The sequence below is a fragment of the Podarcis melisellensis genome (genome assembly GCF_964234715.1).
Source record: "Podarcis melisellensis genome assembly, chromosome: 10".
NCBI lineage: Eukaryota > Metazoa > Chordata > Lepidosauria > Squamata > Lacertidae > Podarcis > Podarcis melisellensis.
This window is the reverse complement of record NC_138542.1, coordinates 59,565,651-59,579,478: the sequence shown is the minus strand read 5'-3', so window position 1 is coordinate 59,579,478 and position 13,828 is coordinate 59,565,651. Positions and strand designations below refer to the sequence as shown.

The 13,828-nt window shown below is 43.5% G+C and overlaps 1 protein-coding gene across 1 annotated transcript in view; it reads left to right on the top strand.

Moving 5' to 3' along the window:
• Positions 1-270: 270 nt before the first annotated feature.
• Positions 271-13,828, top strand: part of MICAL3 (microtubule associated monooxygenase, calponin and LIM domain containing 3) — a 205,268-nt gene continuing 191,710 nt past the window's right edge. The window contains exon 1 of the mRNA XM_081926663.1: positions 271-369. The gene's annotated coding sequence lies outside the window, so the exon portion shown is untranslated. The remainder of the gene's footprint in view (positions 370-13,828) is intronic.

The following is a 13,828-nucleotide window of genomic DNA, read 5'->3' as shown; positions in this document are numbered from 1 at the left end:
AGTTGGTTTAAACCAGTTATAGTCTTAATCATTTCCAGTTCTATAGCAGTAAGTTCCAATTATCAGTACTCTGGGGGGAAAGCTTTAAAACTTGTCATTTTACATCCACTTCATTGGTTGCCCTCCAGCGTTATCAAATATGTGCTTCCTTTTTGTTACTTTTTCAAGTTACTAGTTTCACATTTCTCTCAACTTATTTAACCTTAGCTTTAAAAAAAAAAGCAGAAAACAATATTTCATATTGCAGTGTATGGAAGGTATTCCTCACTCCCTCGCTCACGTTTTGTGATCTTGCATTTTGCTTAGTATCTTTGCTAAAAAAAACCTCTGGACCAGAGTTGCCACAAGGTGCAGTAACCGAAGAAACCAGTGAGTAGAAGGAAAAGCTGGACCCTTTGCTGTGCAACTGTTGTATGTGGTTTTAGTCACTCATTTGGTTTGGTTTTCAATGCCCCATCACCCAGTGCAGCTCAAGGGTATTTAGAAATATAGGCACATGCAGTAAGGCCTCCAGGACAAATCACCTCAAACGTTAATCCAGATCGGAACAGTACCGGTCACAGGGCCACAGGGTTGGGGGTGGGCAGTCTTCCGAGCTCCTGGCCTCTTCTGTGTTAGTGGGCTGCTAATTAGAGATTAGCAGCACTAAGACTCTGAGCTGGAAGGAGCAATGCCACGCAGCTAAGTTTGAAGAGAAAGAAATAGTCACAGCTTCTCATGTTGAAAAGAAGAGGCAGCCATAGCAATGCCATCAAGAGGGGTAGCACACCCTAAAACCAACTAAGAGGAGCATGAAAGACAGGTAGGGATCACGGAATTGTACTGTGTAGTTTGCAGGCATGTTTAGCTCATTGAATGCAAAACTCCGCTTTGCTTGATTGGAATGTTTTGGCTCTTTGAACTGAAGTCCGGCATGTATATTGGAGACCCTAATTGTTATTCATCAGCAACTATGAGAATGGATTGTTGTGGTTAGCGCATGCTTGGCATACAATGTACAACTATGCCTTTCAGCTTGTAATGGGCCAGCAGTCTAGTTCAATTAATTAATAGGGTCTGGATTGTCTTCCTTTCTTTGCTGTTGATAGTGGCCTGGTTCACCACATAACACTAAACCGTAATTTAGCAGCTAAATTTTAGCATTATGCAGCCAAGACTCAATGAGCCCAACAAGGTGTTCATATGCTACCCCTCTCCTTTCCTGGCTGATTTCATAATCCAACTATGGTAGGCTTATTAGAAAACAGATGTGATGTTTGTTTGTTTTTAAAAAAACCAAGGATCCCTGGTTCAACTGTAATGCTAAACTGAGATACTTTAAAGTATCCCAACTAAACTTGGGAGATGTCCTTCTCCTAGCCATGTCAGATGAGGAGAGAGAAGGGAGAGCATGCTAGCCTGATGCTTCCCTCAAGCTTGTTACCGTCTACCCATGTGGCACTAAACCATGGTTTATCAATGCGTGCTAATAATGCAGCCAGAGAAGCCTTTGGAATTACACTTTTCCACTCTATGTGTGGGCCTCTCCTAACTGTTTTCTTTCTTGTTGTTGCTGTTGTTTCGTTTTGTGGGTATATCCTGCAACATTGGCACAATACTAGTGCATTAATGCATTAGTATAAAAGACCATGGGACGCAGGTGGCGCTGTGGGTTAAAGCCTCAGCGCCTAGGACTTGCCGATCGAAAGGTCGGCGGTTCGAATCCCTGCGGCGGGGTGCGCTCCCGCTGCTCGGTCCCAGCGCCTGCCAACCTAGCAGTTCGAAAGCACCTCCGGGTGTAAGTAGATAAATAGGGACCGCTTACCAGCGGGAAGGTAAACGGCGTTTCCGTGTGCGGCTCTGGCTCGCCAGAGCAGCGATGTCACGCTGGCCACGTGACCCGAAAGTGTCTCCGGACAGCGCTGGCCCCTGGCCTCTTAAGTGAGATGGGCGCACAACCCCAGAGTCTGGCAAGACTGGCCCGTACGGGCAGGGGTACCTTTACCTTTACAAAAGACCACCCACAAATCATTCTACTTTATTAGTTGTTCTGTGACGCTTCCCCAATATTCCCATACAACAAAAGCAGGACATAAAAAATAACCCAGAACATTTGTGGTGTGTGTGTGTATGTATAGGATTTCAGTCAAAAGTTGTGGAACATGCACTGATTGGGAACAAAGCAGTATGACTGTCCCAAAACCTTGAAGCTGCTAAGAGTATTGAAAGCAGGATATCACGCAACTGGCCTGATATCACCGTAAGCACAAATAATTATGATGGCACAATAAAAAGGACATCTGGAAAGACTTTACATCAAGCATGGGTTGGGTTAGATGCCTTGCACAAACCCTTCTAACTCTATGAAACAGTAAGAATAGTGAAGGCAAAGTCTTATCAGGATGTGGGCAGAGTAGACAATAGACTTGATAGACCATGAGCCAGATTTTGGTAAACCACCTAGCGCTGGAATTCTTACAAAGAGGGCTGCACTAATCTAATCCAGTGCACGGCATTTCTTTAAGCAAGTTATGCCTTCACTATTAAGAGATTTTTGGTGTGCATGCCCTCTTGTTTTGCAAATTAAGAATGTGTTGGAGTAGATCTAGCCAACACCCAATTGTGTTCCCATTGGCATTCTTTCAGTTTCATCCATGTATGATTAAGAATAAGAGGAGCCCTGCTGGATCAGGCCAGTGGCCCTTCTAGGCCAGCATTTTATTCTCACAGTGGCCAGGCAGATGCCTGTGGGAAGCTCGCAAGCAGGACCAGAGAACAAGAGCTCTATGCCCTCCTGCTGTTCCCAGAAAGTGATATTCAGAAGCATCCTGTCTTGGGCTGTGGACAGTAGAGCATATCCTTCAGGGTTAGTAGCCACTGATAGGCTTGTCCTCTATGAATGTTTCTAATCCTGTTTTAAAGCCACCCAACATTCTTTTTTCCCTATGCCTCTAGAGTTTCTAGTCCATTTGATCTGGTGGAAATGTCATCCAGTCTTTCGCCCTATAATACTCCGGTTCCTGCCCGGATTCTAATCTCTGCCGGCCACCACTATTTAAATTTTGTCATGTATATACACTTCTCCACTTCCTTGCTCTTTTCATTGAAGTTCATCCGTGGTCCTCCTTTTACACTCAGATCTATTGGCAGGCTGCGTGAATTAGCACTGTAGTATCTTTATTTACATTGTACAGATGGAATGTCAGAAGAGCTTAGAAGAACTCAGAAACTAAGAAAAAGCCAGGAGCCACTATTGCCTTCACTTACTATTGTTTCTCTTGCTGTCTGCCACCCATGAGGTGGTTAATGAAAGTCTGTTTTGCAAAAGCTGGCAGTTCTCTGCGGTTGCTAGGATACATTGCCCTGCTCTCAAGGAAGGATCAGCTAATTAAAGATTGTTCTGATGATGAAATGTTTCTATATTCGTGTTCCATTGGTCAACGGCACTGTCACTCAAGTTTTCAGCTGGGGAATATCTGGGTGGAATTCTGTAATTTACTGAATGCGTCTGCTGTGTATTGCTTGTGTTAGTAATTTTTTCATCCCTATATCCCAGTTCTAATAAACATAGCTATCTAGAAGCAAGTCCTGCTGGGATTCAAGAAAGGTAATTTAGGATTTCAGCCTTAAAGGCAGATTGAAAATTTGTAGTGTTCAACCTGTGGACACAAAATATATTTGGAAGTAGTTTATACATTTTTATAAGTCACATTTTGCATAAAGGCTCTTGCAGGCATAGAGGTCTACAAAGTACATCTTGAAAATCAGCCTTAATTTTAATTTTAAAAAACCCACCAAAACAAGTTTCTAGCCTTCATGCTTACTTACTGGAAGGTAAAACACAATCCACGTGGCTTTTTCTTTTAAGGCAGCAATCCTATATTCATTTACCTGGAAATAAAATGCCTTGAACTCAACGGGTCTTACTTTTGAGTAGACATGACTGCATTCTTCAGCATGTAAAACCACACTTTCTTTCTCCTTACCAGCCGGGTCTTCTTCCTCAAAAGGTGTTAGAGCAAAATTGGATACAGCTGCAACTGGGATTAGATTTCTAATTAGTTAACTGTCTCTGCACACAGTTGCTTACTTTTCAGTGGGGGTGGGAAGGGCAGCGACAAGAAATCTGACCCTGACCTTCTTCTCCTACCTTTCAACTGTAAGTGAAACCTGAGCTTCAAGGACAGAGGGTTCCTGCATACCTCTGTATACTCTGCATTAAAAGGAATGGAATTACCGTATGTGCAAAATATCCTACCCTCTGAAAAGAAGCCAAAATTCTGAGCCTTGGCTAAATAATGCAAGTAAAGCATGTTTGCATAACAGTGCTTATTTTGCATAATTCAGATTGCTTCTGCTGGGTACTGGAAGTGCCAAATACAGCCCTAACTGAATACCCCTCCCCTCCTTGTCTCCTGGAAATCCTGCTCAATCCTCTGCCCCTCCCTGGCTCCTGAAATCTCATCAACTATTATCCAAACAGTTTCAAGGTTATATTTGCAGTCTTAAGGGCTAAAAAGTTTCTGGGCTCTTTTTAATAAAAATTAAGCCTGTGATTCTCGGGATGCGCTTAGTAGCAATATCTGTGATTGCAATAGTCTGGTGTAAGAGTTGGCAACAGCTGCAGCTCGCTGGTCAAAGCTTAGCGGAAGGGTGAAGGTGGTAAGAGTGTTTACCTTGCATACAGAAGCCCCTAGGTTCCATCCCTGGCATCTCCTGGTTGGGCAAGTTGAGACCCCTGCCTGCAGCCCTGGAGAGCAGCTGCCAATCAGAGTGGGCAACTCTGAGGTAGGCGGAACAAACTGCCTGATTCGCCTACAAGGAAAAAGCACAGCAAGAACTCAGGCCAATGTAAGTTTCAATAGTGGGAGTGGTCCCTACTCACAACTCAATAATCAATAGAAACAAAAACTAATCCATTCAAAAGTATGTATTATAATAAAGATTACAAACTCAGTTTACAGACTCAGTTTCAATCATTGAGCAGAAGTCAGTTATGGATTGGAAACCAATACAGGGCCCTGTTTCGATGTATTCACCTTCATCAGCTGGAAGTATCAAATATTACATGAAAATACATTTAAATTCTAAATTATCATGAATTATACAACAGTCATAATGATTGAAACTGAGTCTCCATCTGCAAGCTGATAAATCATAAGGATAAACATTATTGTTGAGTGAAAAGGAGAAAATCTTTGTAACGAATTACAGTTTTATACATATCTCTTTGAGTTTGTAATCTCTGTTAGAGTTTGTAATCTCTATTTGAGTTTGTAATCTTTATTATAATACATACTTTTGAATGGATTCGTTTTTGTTTCTATTGATTACTGAGTTGTGAGTAGGGACCACTCACACTACTGAAACTTACATTGGCCTGAGTTCTTGGTATGCTTTTTCCTTGATTCGCCTACAAGGCAGCTTCCTATGTTCCAAATGCAGCCAAAATGCCTACAGTTCTTTTTCAGCTTAAATGAAATTGGGGAGGAAGGTTAACATGTCATTTGGCAGAGAAGTGTTGCCCATGGTTCTGAAGTTCTCAAACAGTACTCTGAGTAGTCTGGAGGTGTTGGCTTCCGTATGGGGCTCCTGCTCAATGTCTGCCTCACTCTTGACAGTCAAGTGACACTTAACATCGCACACACTAGTTCCTTTTATCAGGAAACCCCATAAGGCATATCCTTGAAAGGCTGTTGAAATGTGGGTGCCATGAAAAAAGACCCATGTGATTTGGAGGCCACAGAGGCATGTTGGAGGAAAGGATTCACTAGCAGAATTCTTCTGTGTCTGTATGATGGTCCCTGTATGGATTTCATGCTTAGCCCTGGGTCCAGTACTGTCTGGACTGATGGAGTGGAAGTCAGGGAGACAACACTAGGTGGAGCCTAAGCTAATGTTTGGCAGAGACAACTAATTCTGGCTTTGTCCTCCTCCTTCTCCATGCTGAGTTGCACAAGGACAAGGCTGAAACGAAGGAGGAGGAAGCTAACAGGCAGTACCTCCAGCTGGTGGTTGTAAATAAGTGGTTGTAACTAAGGAGGCAGGTGGGGGCAGAATAAAGTTGGTGTGGCAGTGCCCCATTTGCCCTAGCAGACCAACCTGCGTGGCATGGAAGGAGCCCCTTTTCAGTTCTAGTACACTGTTTGTGTGAACATGGACTGTACGTGGTGCTTTTAAGTGGATGAGGAGAGAAGACTGTTGTAGCCATCATTGTTCAACCCTTAAATGAGGCCTGCTTGTATTGTGTGGCCCAATGAGCTAAATGCCAGCGTCCATCACCATGATAGAGTTAACTAAATTGTGCCTTACAGGATTTGAGCCTTAAAAGGGAGATGATGGTGACGTTCACACATGACAGCCCATGAGTGTACAGTGTACTTGTGTACACAAATAACTGACCTAAACACTCATAGTTTTTCACATGTTATATTCAACGAGTGTACAGTCTGTGTACCTGTGCACACCACAAGTCAATAAATGTACACTCTTTCACGCAAACACTTGTACATTTCATTATTCTTATTTATCACATTTATTCTTATACCGCCTTTATCTTCCAAGGATCTCAAGGTGGTGTACAATGGTTCTCCTCATCCCCATTTCACCCCCACAACAACCCTGTGAGGTAGGTTAGGCTAAGAGATGGTGACTGGCCCAAGGTCACCCACTGAGCTTCTTGGCTGAGTGGGGATTCGAACCCTGCTCTCTATGTGTGGGGTGTGGGTGTGGGTGGGTGGGTATGTAAACAAGCCTATAGCATTACTGGGGAACTTGGGGGCAGGGCTAATTAGAACAAACCTTCTCTTGTGACCTTTTAGACTATTGACACTTTTTTGTATGGTATAACAATATTAGGAATCGTGTCACACATGTCATGGTAACTCCCCCCTCTGGGAGAGTGAAAAAATGACAGCTCTGGCTCATTTCTTTTCCATTTGACTCGTCAACTCAGAACTAATCTTGGGTTAGCGGCAGTGGGCCAGACAAGGAGGAAAGCAGCTTTAAGAGGTTTTATCCTGTCTGGAACTGCCATTCACTGCTTCTGTGCCTCCGGAGAAACTCCCGCCAGGGCCCTTTCAGACTCTCCCAGAAAGGATTACTACAACTTGGATTGCACCTCTCATTTTTGTATATTTAACCCTTAAAGGATGTTCTGACAGGGCTAGAAGGGGCAAGAGGAATATCGTTTTCAGCACCATATTCTTATGGAGTTTCTTCTGTAAGGCAAGATTCCATTAAGGGATCACAGCTCTCTGGTCAACCCTTGGTCTCTTTTTTCATTCTTAATACCTCGGGTTGCGAACGTGATCCGTGCGGGAGGCATGTTCGCAACCTGCAGTGTTCGCAACCTCATGCGCATGACACGATTCGGCGCTTCTGCACATGCTTGTGACGTCATTTTGTACTTCTGCACATGCGCGAGTGCCAAAACCCGGAAGTAACCTGTTCCGGTAGTTCCGGGTTCGTCGCGGTCCACAACCCGAAAACGCGCAACCCCACAGCGTTTGTAACCCAAGGTATGCCTGTACGGCCCCCGTGAAAGCTTTTAATACAAGCTTCCATCTCCTGGTCCAGAAGGTGTATTTACACATTTAACAATAACTTTCTTTTCTCTGGCCCCAGGCATCAAATCCATATTAAGATTTAGTGAAATTCTAACCATGTCTACTAAGTAGTACTGAATTCAATGGGGCTTACTCCCAGGTAAATTAGGGGTTAGGATTGCAACCTTGGTATGCCATATGTATAATATGTGAGCTCAGCAAGGAAGATACTGTCTCCTTTGCTCTTTGTTAAACTTATTAGAGATGATTTTATTTTATTTTAGGCATCTATATACCACTTTTATCTTCCAAAGAGCTCAAGGTGGTGTACAATGCTTCTCCTCTCTATTTCCTCCTCACAACAACCCTGTGAGGTAGGTTAGGCTGAGAGGCAGTGACTGGCCCAAGGTCACCCAATGAGCTTCATGGCTGGAGCAAAAGTTGTAAGTAATCTTATTTAAATGGCTTCAGGAAACTGCAATGAAGCACTTACTTGCCAGATTTGAATCTGTGTAACAAATGTGAACTTACACACTTCCCTGTACCCCTTCCCACCAACCCTACAGATAGCTCTTTCTGTTGCCAGCTGTTCCTAAGGATTTCCTCTCAGGAAAATGGACTTCCATTTCCTACGCATCTCCTAGAGAATGTGTGTGAGCATTCTTCTCTGGCGATCACTTGTAGCCGAATAAGATTGTCTTCCATGAACACAGTCTTAACAGTGAGTCTGTAAGTGACTGTGGAGGCCAATTCTGGATCCACACGTCCTTCCACAGTGGGGACATAGGTTTCCAGGTGGGAGTTGATCACGGTGAGGGTTTTCCAAACATGCCTTCCTCTTAGCTCGTTTCTCCTTTTTGCCCTGCGTTTGTGCTTCTACAAAGCCCATGACACCTTTGGTAAAGGCTGTTCTCCAATTGGAGCACTTGAAGGCCATTGTTTCCCAGTTGTCAGTGCTTTATACCCAGGCATCTCCAACTTTCGGCCCTCCAGATGTTTTGGACTACAATTCCCATCATCCCTGCCCACTGGTCCTGTTAGCTAGGGATCATGGGAGTTGTAGTCCCCAAACATCTGGAGGGCCGCAGGTTGGGGATGCCTGTTTATACCACTTTTTTATTATTTGCATTGAGAGCATCTTTAAACTGCTTTTGTTTATCCACTGGTATTTCGCTTTCCATTCTTAAATTGGGAATAGAGTAGTTGCTTTGGAAGACGATAATCAGGCACCTGAACAGTCCAACGAAGTTGATGTTGAAGAATCATTGCTTCGACACTGGTGATCTTTGCTTCTTCCAGTACACTGACATTTGTTTGTCTGTCTTCCCAAGTGATGTGTAAAAATTTTTGGAGACATCTTTGAGGGAATCTTTCAAGGAGTTGGAGATGGTGTTTATAAGTGGTCCATGTTTCACAAGTGTACAGTAAAGTTGGTGATAGAAGCATTTTGGTTTCCCTGAGAATGTCCTGGTCCTCAAATATTCTGTGCTTCAATCAGGAGAAAGCTGCGCTCATGGAGCTTAAGCAGTGCTGGAGATCCTATTAAGCGGGATTGCTTCCAAACGACTCCTAAGGACCATCTGCTTTCAGAGTTCCCTGATAACATTGAGGAACACTGGACAAAGCTAAAAACAACCATTATTGCAGCCTGTGAACAAACTATTGGATACCAAACCAAGAAACACCATTTGAGAAGAATGACAGTGAGATTCAACGGATGATCAACAAGAAAAGGAAGACCTTTCAGATCTGGCAAAGAGATAGAAACTACACCACTAAGGAAAAAAACCTGTGCAAAAGCTGAAGTGCAAAGGGAAAAAATCCTATAGTATGTGAAAAGGGGAAAAAAATAAAACTGGTTTCTACAGGCCTTGAAAGATACCCAATATTGGTAATAAATGCCCTGCTTAGGCTTTATTTTGCAACCAGAATAGCTGTCAGGATTACTTTGTGCTGAGAGAGTTCAGCTCCCCCTGCTTTTTGTCATTATGCTGAGGCACAGACGGTCTCCACCTGTTGTTGGTCACCAAAGTGCAGATTCTGAAAACAGATACCTGCAGTAAAACTGGAACCTGAGCCTGGCAGCAGGAGGGAAATACTCTTAATTAGCATTGGGCAAGAGACCTTTTCATTTTGCAGCTTTCAAGCAGTTTTAAAAGATACTTTGCAATGCCAATGGAAGAGCAGGCCTTGAAAACTTCACCCATTGAGGTAGTTCTAGGATCCCGTCCAGTTGCTTAGTAAAAATAAAATTCTGGGCATTAATATCTGAGGCTGCGATCCTATACACATTTACCTGGGAGTAACTCCCACTGAACTAAATGGGGCTTACTTCTGAGTACAAATGTCTATGATTGCCCTGTTAAATTCCATTTCTTTCTCTGAGACTTTATGGCTGTGAGCAGGTCATTTTAGCCCATCCTATTTATTTATCATTTGCACATCAAGTAGTTCTGGTGCTTGATAAATAATAATGAGACTTGCAGGATGCTTGGCAAACTTCTGAGTAGTATTAAATGTACTCTGACCCTATTTTCTGGTACAAACCCCTGATAAATTACAGCCCTTATTTTGCCAGTTGGGAAGCTTTTTGTTTCAACTCAGGGTGAATTGCTATAGTTGTCTGTCTGCAGGCTCCATCCCCAGCAATCAAATCTCTGGAAATAAAATATTAGACAAGGGCATGGATTGCTATTCTTGTTTACTGCATATGTAAATATGATGCACACACATGAGCTCTAACCATGCAAACCATTGAGAAGCCCCACTGTGTCCACCAAGCCTTATTTGCACAGGTAAATGTGCGCAGGAATGCAGCTTACCATATTGTGTCAGTACACAGCTTGTCATTTCAGACACTGCAGCTGGTGAGATTCACCACAAACTACCATTATAATTTTCTAGTGAATCTTTACCCAAAAAGACATCTGTCTTGTTTGCTCTTAAATCAGTGTAGATTGGGCTATTGCAAAGCCCAAGACAGTATATACAAGCAGGCAGAGAAGCATCTCCAGGCAGACAGGCAAACTATATATATATGTCATGCAGACATGTGACATTCTCCTGGTTTTTATTTATGTTTTAATTAAACTCTCACAAGTTAGAGAGGTTCATTGCACCCATGCCCTGCTTATGGGTTTCCCACAGGTATCTGATTGGTCACTATGACAGAGAAGACAGTAAAGCCATCTTTTTTTAGCAGAACACTTCTAACCGGGAAAGAGTTTAATAAGCAAGCACCAACAGATATTCCACAACTGACGTTTCCAGAAGTTGCCTTTTGCAGCTTTCATAATGCATCAGGAGAATGTTACACTGGAGGACAACTTGCAATATTTACTTTATCCCTGAGTGTTTCTGATGCGATAACAGAAATGTTCAAAGTGTTCCAGAGAGTGCCTATTTTCATGTGTGATAGCTTGGATGATACTACATTTATCATTCTAATTAGCCAGACCAGATGAACTTGGCAACAGTGCTTTTTCCATATTTCGGGGAAATTTGAGGCTCCTGAGCTTGGTGCTGATTCAGCATCCCTTTAGAACTGGCCCTTCAAATTGCCTTCCAGGAAAAAAAGAGCTTTTAAGCAGTACCAATACATGCAGATGGCGGTACAGATAGTGCCAACATTCCTGGATAACACAGCAGCATAACAAAGAGCTGGTTGTCCAGCCTATTGCCTTGCCTGCCACATCTCTCCTTACTAGAGAGGGTGAGAACTCATTCCCTCCCTCACTGCAGACAGTTCTTGCAGCAAGAGCAAGGAAAAGTTACTCAGAGCACTCAGCCCTGGCCAAACTCTGTTGGGGATGGAGGCTCTTGGCAGCTGGGTCTGATCCAGGCTTCTGCCTTTTGTTTCAGGGCATTTTCTCTCTTGGCACAGCTCAGAGGCTCTCAATGTTGTGCTTCAAGAGTCACATGGTAAAATATTTGTACAGCTGTATGACGCTAGAGAGACACATCGGAGAGAAGAGATTGTCTCCTATTATTTAGCAGTACAAATCAGTGTTGACCCAAAGCAGAGCTTGCCTGTGCAGTCTCTCTGTACAAATCCAAAGCATCTCTGGCCCAACTGTTTACTGCACTCACCCATCCTCCCAGCGGAGCAAACGGTCACACATCTTGATGTTGTTATGGCCAGGCTAGTTCCAACATTAATAGTTCGGGAGCATCATCTTGCCTTTCCAGGCTTACTGACTCATTTAAGGTGGGCCTCAGGCAAGGGCAGCCTGAGAAATTATGCAGACTGGCTCAGGAGTGGAAGCTACTGTGAAAGTAGGGATTTGCAAGCACCCCGATGCTCAACCCTCAAAAGGATCAAACTTTTGTGAGCATTTGCAAAGGTTTAAGAAAGATACTTGAGGTGTCTGCAACCTTCCCTGGCAGCCTTCCCTTTCCCAACCTGAACAACTTCTATAAAGCATGGGATTCCCCTGTGTTTGCTGATATTTCTCTCTTTTGTATGGGTGGTGCAGTTTTGGCTGCATGAGGATTGGCAGTCACCCACCCAGCCAAATCACTACTGTACAGTCTTCAGAGAGGAGCTGGAAGGAGGGGGCAGAAAAAGGTTCATGCTAATGAAATTCCCTGCTGCAAAATGTGCCTAGAATAATGGGAGTGCTTGAAACTGAAGCACATTGTGTTTTATGTGTTCCTAAATGTGGCGCTGTGGGTTAAACCACAGAGCCTAGGGCTTGCTGATCAGAAAGTCGGCGGTTTGAATCCCCACGACAGGGTGAGCTCCTGTTGCTCGGTCCCTGCTCCTGCCAACCTAGCAGCTCGAAAGCACGTCAAAGTGCAAGTAGATAAATAGGTACCGCTCCGGCGGGAAGGTAAACAGCATTTCCGTGCACTGCTCTGGTTCGCCAGAAGCGGCTTAGTCATGCTGGCCACATGACCCCAGAAGCTGTACGCTGGCTCCCTCGGCCAGTAAAGCGAGATGAGCGCTGCAACCCCAGAGTCGGTCACGACTGGACCTAATGGTCAGGGGTCCCTTTGCCTAAATGTGTAGCTTCGGAGCATACAGGAGGAGAAACAGCTCGGTGATCTTCCCACGCACCTTCTTCAGAGTGACCCTAGGAGCCAATCCTCACCTCCGTTGACTCTGATTAGCTCCAATCAGCACAAAGACTTCTCAGTGGCTAAAAAGCTCCCCTTTCCTAAAAAGCCCAGAATTAAGTTTAAGATATTAACAGATGCGAAAGAAAGAGGGGGCTTTGCCCTGCCAGACTTAAGGTTGTATTATGAAGCCGCAGCCTTCTGCTGGCTAAAAGACTGGCTACTTCTCGAAAACACTGACGTGTTGGATCTGGAAGGTTATAACAATGCTTTTGGTTGGCATGCATACTTATGGTATGATAAGGTTAAGATCAATAAGGCCTTTAAGAACCATATTGTCAGAAAAGCAGTGTTCAATGTCTGGACAAAATATAAAGACTTACTGGAAAATAAAACTCCAAGGTGGCTCTCACCTTTGGAAGCTAAGGCCCGAAAAAGACCCAATATGGAAGCCTACTGGCCAAAATATTGGGAACTGCTAGAAAAAGACGGAGATAATTGGAAATTGCAGAGTATGGAGAAAATGAAGGATAAAGTGCGAGACTGGTTACACTACGCTCAGATTAAAGAAATTTTTAAAAGTGATAAAAAGTTAGGGTTCCAGGTGGAGAAATCGAAGTTGGAAACAGAATTGTTAGAACCTAAGACTAAGGTACTTTCAAGAATGTATAACTTGCTGTTGAAATGGAATCCACAAGACGAAATGGTTAAGTCGGCTATGATAAAATGGGCACAGGATATTGGGCATAACATTATGTTTGAAGACTGGGAAAGGTTGTGGACCACTGGGCTGAACTTTACTGCATGTAATGCTTTGAAGGAAAATGTAATGAAAATGATATACAGATGGTACATGACCCCAGTTAAACTTGCCAAAATATACCATTTGTCTGATAACAAATGTTGGAAATGTAAAGAAAATGAAGGAACATTCTTTCACCTCTGGTGGACCTGCCCTAAGGTGAAGGTCTTCTGGGAAATGATATATAATGAGTTGAAAAAGGTATTTAAGTATACCTTCACTAAGAAACCAGAGGCCTTTCTTCTGGGTATTGTCGACCAGAAGGTGTCAAAGAAGGATAGAACATTTTTCATGTATGCAACAACAGCAGCAAGGATATTACTCGCTAAGAACTGGAAAACTCAAGATCTACCCACACTGGAAGAATGGCAGATGCAACTGATGGACTATATGCAATTGGCGGAGATGACTGGCAGAATCCGAGACCTGGGAGAAGAAAGGA